The sequence below is a fragment of the Capsicum annuum genome, chromosome 7 (assembly GCF_002878395.1).
Source record: "Capsicum annuum cultivar UCD-10X-F1 chromosome 7, UCD10Xv1.1, whole genome shotgun sequence".
NCBI classification, from domain to species: domain Eukaryota; kingdom Viridiplantae; phylum Streptophyta; class Magnoliopsida; order Solanales; family Solanaceae; genus Capsicum; species Capsicum annuum.
The window spans coordinates 180,222,614-180,234,379 of NC_061117.1; the positions used below are offsets into that span (position 1 = coordinate 180,222,614).

Genomic DNA, 11,766 nt, shown 5'->3' on the forward strand with positions numbered 1-11,766 from the left:
AGGAGCTATTATGTTATTTTAATATTTTTCGTATTTCCTTCTGGTTAGTTCAATTGGGATTTAGTTGGGGCCTATCCCATCATCTTTTCAATTAGTTTAAAAGCTTTTAGACATTTTCAGTCATTCAGATAGTAGTTAGTATATCAGTTCAATTTTTTATTAGACTTTCCAGTATGTCATCAAACGAATAGATTTATGATTTTAATAACAATTATCAGTATTTAAACCTTATGGATTTATTGAGTTATTTCTACACATGTTCATTATCAGTATATTATTCAGTGCTCATAGAAGGTACCAGCTCCTGGGTTAGCTTGTAGTTACTTGTGTGTGTAAGCACCATTGTCGTAACTAGGGGTAGCCTAGAGCTGTGACAGTTGTAATACCACTCACAATAATTTGACCTCCGCAATCCACAGAGCGACAGCTGGAGGTAAATTTGAGTTAAAGCAGAACATGGTACAACTTCTGCACAACAATGAATAGTTTATTGGTTTGTCACACGAAGATCCGCAGGTCTACTTATAAAACATTCTAGAGATCAGTGACATATTCTTCTCACTGGTGTGTCATCTATTATGTGAGGCTGACCCTCTTCCCCTTCTCAGTTTTGGAGGAAGCAAAAAAGTAGTTTACCGCTGAGTCGACTGCTTCTATCACAACAAGGGATGACTTGGCCCAAAAATTCCTTATTCATTTCTTTCCATCTGGCAAGACTAAAAAATTATGTAGTGAGGTTTTAAGCTTCAAACAGAAGCTAGATGAGAACCTTTATCATGCTTGGGGGAGATTCAAGTCTCTTCTTAGGGATTGTCCACATCATCATCAGTCTAATGAGGTATTACCTCACACCTTTTTAAAGACCGTAACACAAAAAGTTTGCTAGATTTATTTGCAGGTGGTCAAGCATTGGAGAAAACTTATGATGAGCTGTATACTTTACTGAACCATATAGCACAAGAAAATCTTAATTGGCATGGTGACATGTTCAGAAATTCAGTGAAAAGGGTTTCAAACATAATTGAAGTTGATAGTATCACATCCTTAGCAGCCCAATTGTTATTCACATAGAATCAAATGATGGCTCGATTCAGCAAATTAGGTATGAATCAATCTTTAGCACAGATAAATATAGTGCAGCAGACCCCATTATGGTGTAAGATTTGTGGCAATAGTGGCCACTCTGCAGACTTGTGTGGTGTAAATCCTAAATTCATGAACATTGTAGGCAATGCACATAAGCCAACTTATGCAAACGCCTACAACCAAGAGTGGTAGACTCAACCAAATTATGCTTGGGGACCAAATCAAAATTAGTAGTTCCAGCAGCAACACGACACACAGGCAAGTAATATTTAGGAGACTTTAAAGATCTTGTCCAAGCAAAAAGAAATGGTTGCAGAGATAAAAAAAAAATCAGCAAGAGGATCAGAAATAGAGAGTAACAGTTGGGGCAACTAGCCCAAGCATAAAATACCAGGAATCAAGGTACATTACCAGGTGACACCATAGAAAATATAAATCAAATCATGGCAATCGCTTTGAGGAGTGGTGAGGAGGTTAATAATAGACCTCCAAAGATAAAGAAAGAGTTAGATGCAACATTAGTTCCATAAAAAATTGTAGGAAAAGATGTTGATAATTTAAGGAAGTTTAAGTATCCAAAAGCAAAACCTGTGGAGAAAATAAATGAGAGGCCACCACCACCTTTCCCATGGAGGATCAAGAAAATGAAAGAGGAGGCTTGCTTTAAGAAGTTCTTTGACATGTTCAAAGAGCTTCATGTTAACCTTCCTCTTTTAGATATTTTGTCGGGAATGCCCACGTATGCTAAGTAGTTGAAGGATGTGGTGACTGACAAGATCAAACTGTAGGATGTTGAGATAGTGGCACTTACTGAGGAGTGTAGCTCTGTGATAATACAGAAAATGCCCAAGAAACTGAAGGACCCAGGGAGTTTCACACTCCTCACATAAATTGTTGAAAACTATTTAGTCCATGCTTGGAGTGATTTGGGAGCAAGTAACAACTTGATACCCCTATCATTGTTAAACACTCTTGGCTTAGGGAAGTCGAGATCATGCTCTGTAATATTTAGATGCCAGACCAAACCAGAGTCGACCCAAAGGAATCATTGAGGACGTGATCATCAAGGTTGGTAAGTTTATTATCCTTGTTGACTTTATTATTTTTTATTATGATGTAGATGACAGGGTACCAATTATTCTGGAATGTCTATTCCTAGCAACTGGAGGAGCATTGATAGACATGAGAGAGGTCACTCTTAAGATGTGATTGGATTATAAAGAGATGGTTTTCAAAGTTTATAAACCACTCAATACACCTTCTCACTATATATATTTGTGTATGATTATCGTGATGGAAGCGGATAAGTATGGGGTAGTGCAGCAAAAACCACCAAAGACCTCTTTATGCTGTTTAACTGAGTTGCCCAAGCCACTACCTAATTTTAAGAGGATGATAATTAATGAGCCTAAAAAGGCTTTTATTGAGAAAGATGTTTACCTTGAGAGTTTACACTCAAGAGGTCAAAAAAAGTAAGAAGATGCTTCCAAGTAGGATGAAAAAAATAAACGAATTCAGCTAAATAGTGATGTTGGGTTGTACCGTGTCACTAAATTAGGCATTTTTTAGGAGGCAATCCAAATTAAGATAGGTTTTATTTTTAGAATTTTTAGTTTTTACTTTATGTAGTTCATGTTTATGTTGAGTCACAGGTTGATAGAAAGTCTGAGCACCAGATACCCGAGCAAAGGAGCATGAAAGAGACTGAGTATAGGGTCCCTGGACCCTCTTGATGTTTAAAGATGTTGCTAGCTAGGCCTAGAGGCCTCAGGAAATATTTCTATCTCTACTTTTGAGTTTACTTTGGGGGACAAAGTAGATTTCAAGTGTGGAGTGGAGAAATTCTTGTGATGCAGTAGGATCTAAATTCTTAGTTGTTTTTCTAGTTTTTGGGTAAATTTGAAAACAATTACAATAAGAGTTTTTGCTTTTAGGTTTGTAATTTTAGTTGGGATGCACACTTCAGCCATCCCGTAGTTGTTCTTTTCGATTCTTTTCCACAGGGATGCCCTTTGAACCCAGTATTCTTTTTCTTTTTAGGAGTAGAGTTCAAAATTTTTGGGTTAGGTAAGTGAGATGTTCTTGTTGGTACTATGTATAATTGCATGATGCAAGTTGTTTTAGTTGTTAAATCATGTCAATTGTGGTGAATTACTACTTTTGAGACACCTAGGATCTTGTTTATGACTCATGTACATTATTGTATTAATGTTGAATTCGTGTGATTACTTGGTTTAGAGTCTATGATGATCCTATTTGACTTGAGCATATTCTATGTGTGTTGTGAGATTCTTGTGTATTCTTTGTTGCATTTAATATCTAGAACTTGTATGGTGTGTATGTAAAGCAAAATAAAGAGTGTGGGCTTAGAAGATAATAAAGGCATTTTGCTGGTAACCATGTTCATACCTTCTCTTATCTACCCTTATGCATAATCCTAGTTAGCACCGTTGAGTAATTAGCATATTCTTTGATAGCCTTATATGTAGTTTGTTCCCTTTTCTTGTTTGACCTTAATTTTATCAAAATCTCCTAAGCGCTTTAGTTGTAAAATTAATAAGGTCAAGGGGTAAGAAAAATAAGAAGGAAAAGGTGAATATAAAGCCCCAAAGAAGTATTTATTGGTATGCCAAAATGAGATATTGTCGTTGGAAGTTGTGTATTGAAAAAGAAGGAAATAATTATGCTGAAATATAATCATTAGTTGATAAAAAATACTCCCTTCCATAGTATCTTTGAATGATCTTAATGACATGGGGCAAAACAAAAGATCTATGTAGATAGAAGTGGAAAAAATTGGTTATTAATGGATAGATCTTAAAGTTCATGTGATTTATTAAAGCACTTAGAGAAGATAGTCACTATTCTTGGCCAAAATAGTTCCTACCCTATCCCTTAGGCTACATTACAACTCGAAAAGACCTATTTGATCCTAACTTCTTACATTCTGATATTAGTGGAGTACTACACTAAGGGCAAGCCTATGGTTCATATTGTGTAACTTGTGATTTCTTTGTGAAGTGAGCTTAATTTGATTCTTATACCCATTTGTGTGATAATTGCATCTCTGTGAGTGTGTATTGGTAACTGTTTTATTGTAAGGGAACATGTTTGATGATAGTTAGGTGATTTGAATGATCTTTTAATTGAGTAATATGCATGAGTTTTCCAACTTGGTGAGTTAACTCTTGAGGTTAGTATGTTTTGGAGTAGTGTTCATGAGTATTCAAATGTGTATAACATGCTTGGTGTAAAAACTTTCTATCTGTGTAGTCATTGTAGTATTAGCTTAAATTTCTTTCTTATTGTAGAGTGTGGAGTCTTCTCTGATTATGATTCTTAGAGTAAATAATTGTTCAAGGAAGAACAAGGCTTTAAGTGTGGGTTGGTGATCTGAGGTGGAATTATACACCTCATTGTTATTATTTGGGCTTAATTAGCCTTTTTTTAAGGATTTATCTTGTGGTTGATGAGTTAATTCTTGTATAAATAATCATAAAAGTGTTATTTTATGTAAACGTACTGTTTAAGGTGTTTTTATAACGAGTTTGGATTCAAAACATGAAGTTAAAGTTCAAAGGACAAAACTTGTGCTCTTAGCTTGAGTTATGTTCTTTACTAGTCCATCGTCTTGGATTATATGTTGTTTTAAGATATAAGTTGTGGTGTATAATGTTATAGGATGATTGGGGAGTTGATCAATAGGATGAATGGATGTTATACAAGCTGAAAATCAAGAGAAAACAATACCACAAAGCTTGATTTTAAAGGACAAAAGCATGGGACAAGCATTGTGCAAAGTTGGATGTTTTGGAGGCATTGGCGTGCCACGCTGCCTAGATGCCGTGTTAAGGCTATGTAACGCCCTTGGGTGCATTATAATATGAAAATTCCAGTATCCCACCATAATTAGGCCGTGATACGCTGCCTAGATGGTGCAATGTTAGCGTAGCATGCCCTTATGTTAAAATCGGGCAGCTTTGTCCTCATATAAATAGGACACTTAAACTCAATTGTAAACACCTTGGGCATCCTTGGGGCTTGGAGATAGGATGGAGAAAACTTCAATTAGGGATTTTCTTCCATTACATTATTCTACTTTTGTATTTTATCATTATTCATCTCTTGTGATTGCGTATATGTCCATAAGTGGCTAAACACCTTTTTTCGGGGTTAAACCCATAAACATGATTTCTCTTGTTATAAATTTATTTTTTTGGTTATTTATCATTGTTGGTTTCTTTTTTATTCTTTTTATCACTATTTTAAGATTCGCGTGACACGACCCAAACTAGAGCCTTATCGTAATAGGCATCCCAAGTCCAACCAGGACTTGAGACCACCCCCATTACCCAACCCAACCGACCTATGCATATCCTGAGTTGGACGAATTCTGAATATATAAAAAGATAGCATTATTGCATAATCCAAGACTCTAGGATAGGTCTATATCCGTGACCACCCTAATGAGTCCAACCGTCCGATACCCAATCAATAACCAATACCAACCAAACCATAATCCAAACCATAACCATATGAGTTCTAAAATAATTATATATAATCTCAAAATAAAAAATGATGGAACAACCAACAATACAGTCAACCAATATCAGCCTCAATACCAATGTCAATACTAAGGCTGATACCCCTACCGATCCCGCTCATTCGAACCCATAGTAGTACCACAAAATTCTCTAACCAAAAGAATACAAAATTCAGTTGGGATATGCCCCCAACTATATCCAAAACCAATATCCATAAATAAATCAAAGTATGAAATAACATCCATGAAATGGAGCCTTTAAAAAAAAATTGGAAGCTCACCACTTCAATCCAATAGTTGATCCCAAAGTCCGGTCGCTAAGAAGGAGGAGTGGAATGGCCAGTTCCTGCATCGCGTGGGGATACAGCCGCTTGAATACGGGTTAGTAGGTGGATACTAGCATGAACTCAGGATAAGGATAAACCAAGTAAACTATCCATATGCATATACACCATACATATATATATAACCGTGTCGGGAAAGAGGACCGGGTTTAGCATTCATTTAAAATCATTAACCTAGGTATATGTAGCTTAACCATCCTTAAATGCCCACAAGCTATATGGGTCCAGTGTAACCCCCTGAATGGGCCCTGATACATGTAGCCGGACAGACCGAAGATACCATAAGAGTAAGGGATTCCCAAGTACCCTTCACCCTCCATGAAACATATGTACAATGTACTTGGAGAATACCCATGTACCTCGTGGTATCATATAAAGTCACCATAAACTACCCCTCATGTAGGTAGATATGAGTTTCCAGTGTTCATCTGTTGGATCCCACCTTCACAATTAGCTATCACACCCCGCCTTTATTGCCCAATTAAAACCATTTCCAACCAAACAAACCATTATTATTAACTGAGTCTATACACAATGGTATCATCATATCGACCATAACTTGTAAGTATTGTCCTTAGCTAAACCTTTTAGATATCAAGGAATTACCATATACCCATAGCTCACATTATCCAATTAACTTGGGGGAGTCCCATGTACCTCAAAAGTGTTCCATTATTATGATTACTTGAGGGATTCCATTGTACCCCACAAGAATGATTGTTAAACCCAAAACCATTTCATTTTAAACATTCCAAACCATTTAACCATTTAGGCTTCCATTACCAAGTTTAAACCATGCATAAGTTCCATTAAAAATCCAATTATGTAGTGAAAACATTCTCATAGGTATTTTATCAAACATATTCGGGACATAGTATTTCCAAAACCAAAGCCAATTACCAAATAACCATTCCCATGCAACCAATCATCCAAAACCACCATTAAAGCATAATTAAAACATGGGAAAACCATAACTAAGCATTTTTAACTAAAACCCCAAATTATATTTGAAAACCCAAAACCATACAATAATCAAACCATGAAAACATTGTATAAAACCATGTCTTTAGTTGGAACTAATAATGAGGGAAGAGAACATGTATTAAACCGAGAAGATGATGCATAGAAATCACCAACACAAACACCAAATTAATCCTTAAGATGAAACCCTAGATTCCCTTGCCCAAGAACTTTAGAGAGGATTAAAGAGTGTTTTTTTAAGTGTTAAAGAATAGAATAATAGGGCAAATAACCTCCCAAGTGAGTTAAAAGTCATGGGGCCTCATTAGGTTATGTAGGGTAATATCCATATTTCCCTCACTTAAAATGCACCAAAGTCCTGTCAGAGGGATACAACAATCCATACCAGTCGTACCCTCCAATACGAGTGGTACCCACCATTCGTACCTAAGGTTATCTTTCTTGGACCCAATATTGTCCACGTATGACTTACCCTAACCCATTTCATATCCATGAATACGACTGGTACCCATGATTTTTACACCTGGCAAAATAAAATCTAAAAAGGATTAATCACTACCCACCATACGAGTCCATGGTACGACTCATACCCTGGTTTATGGCTCATGGTAAGACACTCATACTCAGATCCAACTTAGTTACCAAGCCTAAGATTAAGTAAAGGAAAGACCTAAACCAAATGGCCTGTGTCCACCGATAAGACTCATACAATCCAAGTCTTATACATTCCAGAAACTAAATCCAACCTACCAACCAACACTGGTAAGTATACGACTAACCCATGCCACTTGTATCCCAGTGTACAAGTTGTTTACCCTAGTTGTATCCTGTCTATATACCAAAAATACAGGAAATTTTCTAAGAGCCAAAAACCTAGTGGGTTTCATCGCAATCCTTAGAATACATGATTAACTCTATTATGAACCCAGAAGGATTAATGATAGGGTAGAATGTGGGATGAATACAATAGGATTGTAATATCAATTGGATAATGTTATAATTTACACTTAGGATAGGAATATATTTAAGTGCCCTATTTGGTTCAATTACAGAATGAAATATAAGTGCATCTGACTTAGTTCTCGCATCCCTACTAAATGATGTAGTTGTGGGGATGAGTTAGATAATTGATTATACGTTCGAAAGACCATAGTCTTAGTATCGACCCCGTGAAATAACAACCAAGATAATTAACCTAACCAATGAAGTTCTACAACATAATATGATTGTTCTCATTGCCTTAACCCTGGGCTTTTTTTCCGTAACTGTTCAAACCTTTAATTTACTGCATTGTTTGGTTTACATTTAGTTATAACTTACAACTCTTGTGGTTATGTTTCACTGATTTAATCTTAATCGTTGAACTAGAATTTGATAGTTGCTTACTTGGCTTTCCTTAAGGCCACTTTATTACTTGGATGGACCATGTATACTTGCGTGTGCACTTGGGTGCAATTTATGGATTGTCTTGATTATATCGTACTTATATCTTCCATAGGTTCAAATATTTAAACTGAAGTACAAAAAATCTTTTCATTAACTAGTCACCTAAAAAAAGATATTTCAATCAAGATAGACTAAACAAACTTTTTTAGCTCTTGTCTTTTTATTTTTAACACTTTTAGATCAACTTATAAAAGTATTTAAGAATTAGTCTGAAATACACGTACAACACATTTATTCAAAGACTAATAATATAATAAGGGTGGGGACAAAAAAATCAAACAGTTCAAGAATAAACGTGTGATCAAACTTGAATGGAAAGGAAATTTTATAGAAAAAGTATGACGAATATAAACAATAAATTTTTAGATTATAAAAGTGAATATGACCTTTTTCGATTCTTTATATATCTTTTGAGGCACTTAGATTAGTCTTCTGGGGAGAAATGGAGTTGTTGCAAGAAGAAATGAAAAAAATGAATCCATTGAGTAGTAATAGAGTTGGGTTTACCTAGAAAAGTAATGTTGCACTTTTGCTATTCCATCTCATGTCTAAACAAATATATGTAACAGATTCATATAGCAGTATTGCAACAAAGATGTGTGTTAAAATACACTTATTTAAGAAAGAAAGGGATATTAATTATCACCTCTTTCTGAGTCTATGTTATTACAAATCTCATGACATTCATCTGAGTTATTGTAAACTAATTATATATGATGGGATTTTAAGATGTGACTGAGAAATAAGAAAATGCACTTATCGAATTAGATGAAAACCGCACCTTTATATGAAAATGCACTTTTGGGTTGCTCTAAAAAGACATCTTTTAGAAGGGATCTTTCCATCTTGCCCTTTTATATTTTAGAGGCTCTCCCTCATATTTTAGACGCCAGCAATATTGAAAAATCCAAAATCTTATTTTTTCGTTCATTAATTTCAAATAAATCATAAGTATTGTGTGATTATTGTTGAGTTACATCAGCTCTATAATTTGCATTGTCATTATTGCATAAATGTTTTCCCATTCTATTCTGGGAGGAAGTAACCCAAAACATTGGAAACAATAAGTGTGTTATAATTCCTTAAGTATACACAAACAACTTATTCCCACGTATTTTTCCTATAAATGGCACAACTTTTCAGACAGAACCAATACATTTTGGCCACTATTTGGAGAGATTCGAATGGTTCTATTTTATTGACTCAACTCTGTCAGTGTTGTCATTTTAAAATGTTAGGTTAGGGCATTTATTATTTAATGATATCAAAGTATAGTCTATTTACATGATATGAAATAAGTTGATATATTCTACTATATAGTAAAGAGTTTTAGAAGAGAATAATTCTAAAAATTGTATTTGCATAATTCAGATTACACGTATTTATGAATAAAAATAAAAGTAGATACAAGAGATAGGAACTCTACATTAGATTGAGTTATCCTAGAGGTTGTTGTGCTAAGGTTGAGTTATCCTTTTGATTTTGAATCTGATCGGATATTATTATCCTTAACACTCTCTCGCAAGATTGAGGATCCATCCAGGAGACCAATCTTAGACCTGTTGAGTTGAAACTGATTCTTGGACAAGGGCTTTGTAAGAAGGTCATCAATCTGATCCTTTGAAGATATGTGAGATATTCAAAGAGCATCTTTTTGAACCAAATCTCTAACAAAATGGATGTCAATTTCCAGGTGCTTCATTTTGGAGTGAAAAACTGGATTTTAACATATGTATATGGTAGAGATGTTATCACAATATATTGTGGAAGGTTGAATCGAATAACCAAGTCCTTCAAAAGAGATATAACCCATTGAACCTCAACAACTATTGCCGCAACGGACCTATATTCAACTTCAGTGGATGATCTAGTAATTGTCTTCTACTTTTTAGAACTCCAGCTGATTAGAACATGGCCAGAATATAAAAGGAACCCAGAGGTCGATGTTCTATCTGATGGATCACCGGCTCAATCGACATTAGAGAAAGCATGAACCTGTAAAGGAGATTGTGGAGTAATTGGAGAGAAAATTCAATAGTAGATTTCAGATATCTATCTGAGAAGACGCTTAAGAGCCAGCCAATGATGATTCTTAGGACAATGCATGGACTATAAGAGTTTGTTAATTGTGACAGTACATGATCAAGAACACACTGCTTAACATACGACTTGGTCCCCCTAGGTTGTACCTCATAAGATTTAAATATTGCAAACTTCCAACCAGTTGGCGATAATGAGTGGGTTCAAGATCATCTTTGATACAACGTGACTTGATTAAAGAACATGTTGTGGCAATTGGAGTTGACACTTCTTTAGCACCCTTCACGTTTGCATGCTGAAGAATCTTTTTAACATAATAATATTGAGAAAGGAAAATGCCTTTTGAAGTTTTATGAACATCAACACCAATAAAGAGAGTTAACTCATAGGGATTCTAATGAGAACTAATCTCCAAGGGATTGAATAAACCACTTAATAAAGGATGAATTGTTACCTATAACAATCAAATCATCCACATACACTAAGAAATAGCAACATATACTACCTTGAAAATAGATAAAAAGAGATTGATCACTTTGTGATTGTTGAAAGCCAAACTTCAAGGTAAATGACCATAGTGCTTGGTACTAGGCCCTCAAGTCTTGCTTAAGTCTATAAAGAGCCTTGACTAATTTATAGACATGGTGTTGTTTGGCTGGATCAGTGAATTTAGGTGGTTGTTTCATAAAAACATGTTCTTCTAATGGACCATGTAAAAAGTGTTGTTCACATCCAATTAAATGTGAGGCCAGCAATGTGTAACAACTAAAGTAAGAACCGCATGAATTGTCACCAGCTTAACCACTGGTTAAATGTCTCACCAAAATTAGATCTAGGTTATTACTTGTATCCTTTCGTAACCAACCAAGCCTTGTATTTTTAAAGTAACCGTCTATATTTCTTTTAACCTTAAAAATCCACATACAACCGACTAAATTTTATTTAGAATTAGGAGAGACAAGAATCCAAGTACCAATATTAACTAATGCATTGAATTCATCAGACATTGCAGAGCGCCAGTCAGGATGGGCCAAAGCATGTGCAACTGTCGTTGGTTCTAGTACTTTCGGTAAAGGATGTTTAGTTATATGATGGACAAATTTAGGTTTGTAAATGTTATTAGAACAAGTGACCATAGGGTGAGTGTTTTCTAGTGAAGAGGAAGGAATATTGTGTTACGACCTTAGGCTACCCCATATTCTCAACAACAGTGCTTGGGGACACAAGTGACCACAAGTCAACCTATAAGCTGCTGTGAGCATTGAATAAAACTGATAACAAAAGAGTACGTGCAAAAATTAAATTAAAAATTCCATAAGGTTTTAG

At 35.2% G+C, this 11,766-nt stretch overlaps 1 non-coding gene across 1 annotated transcript; it reads right to left on the reverse strand.

Moving 5' to 3' along the window:
* Positions 1-721: 721 nt before the first annotated feature.
* On the reverse strand, positions 722-828 carry LOC124886277. Its single transcript, XR_007043363.1, has one exon. It is a non-coding gene; the product is annotated as a small nucleolar RNA R71 (small nucleolar RNA).
* Between the last annotated feature and the right edge of the window lie 10,938 nt (positions 829-11,766).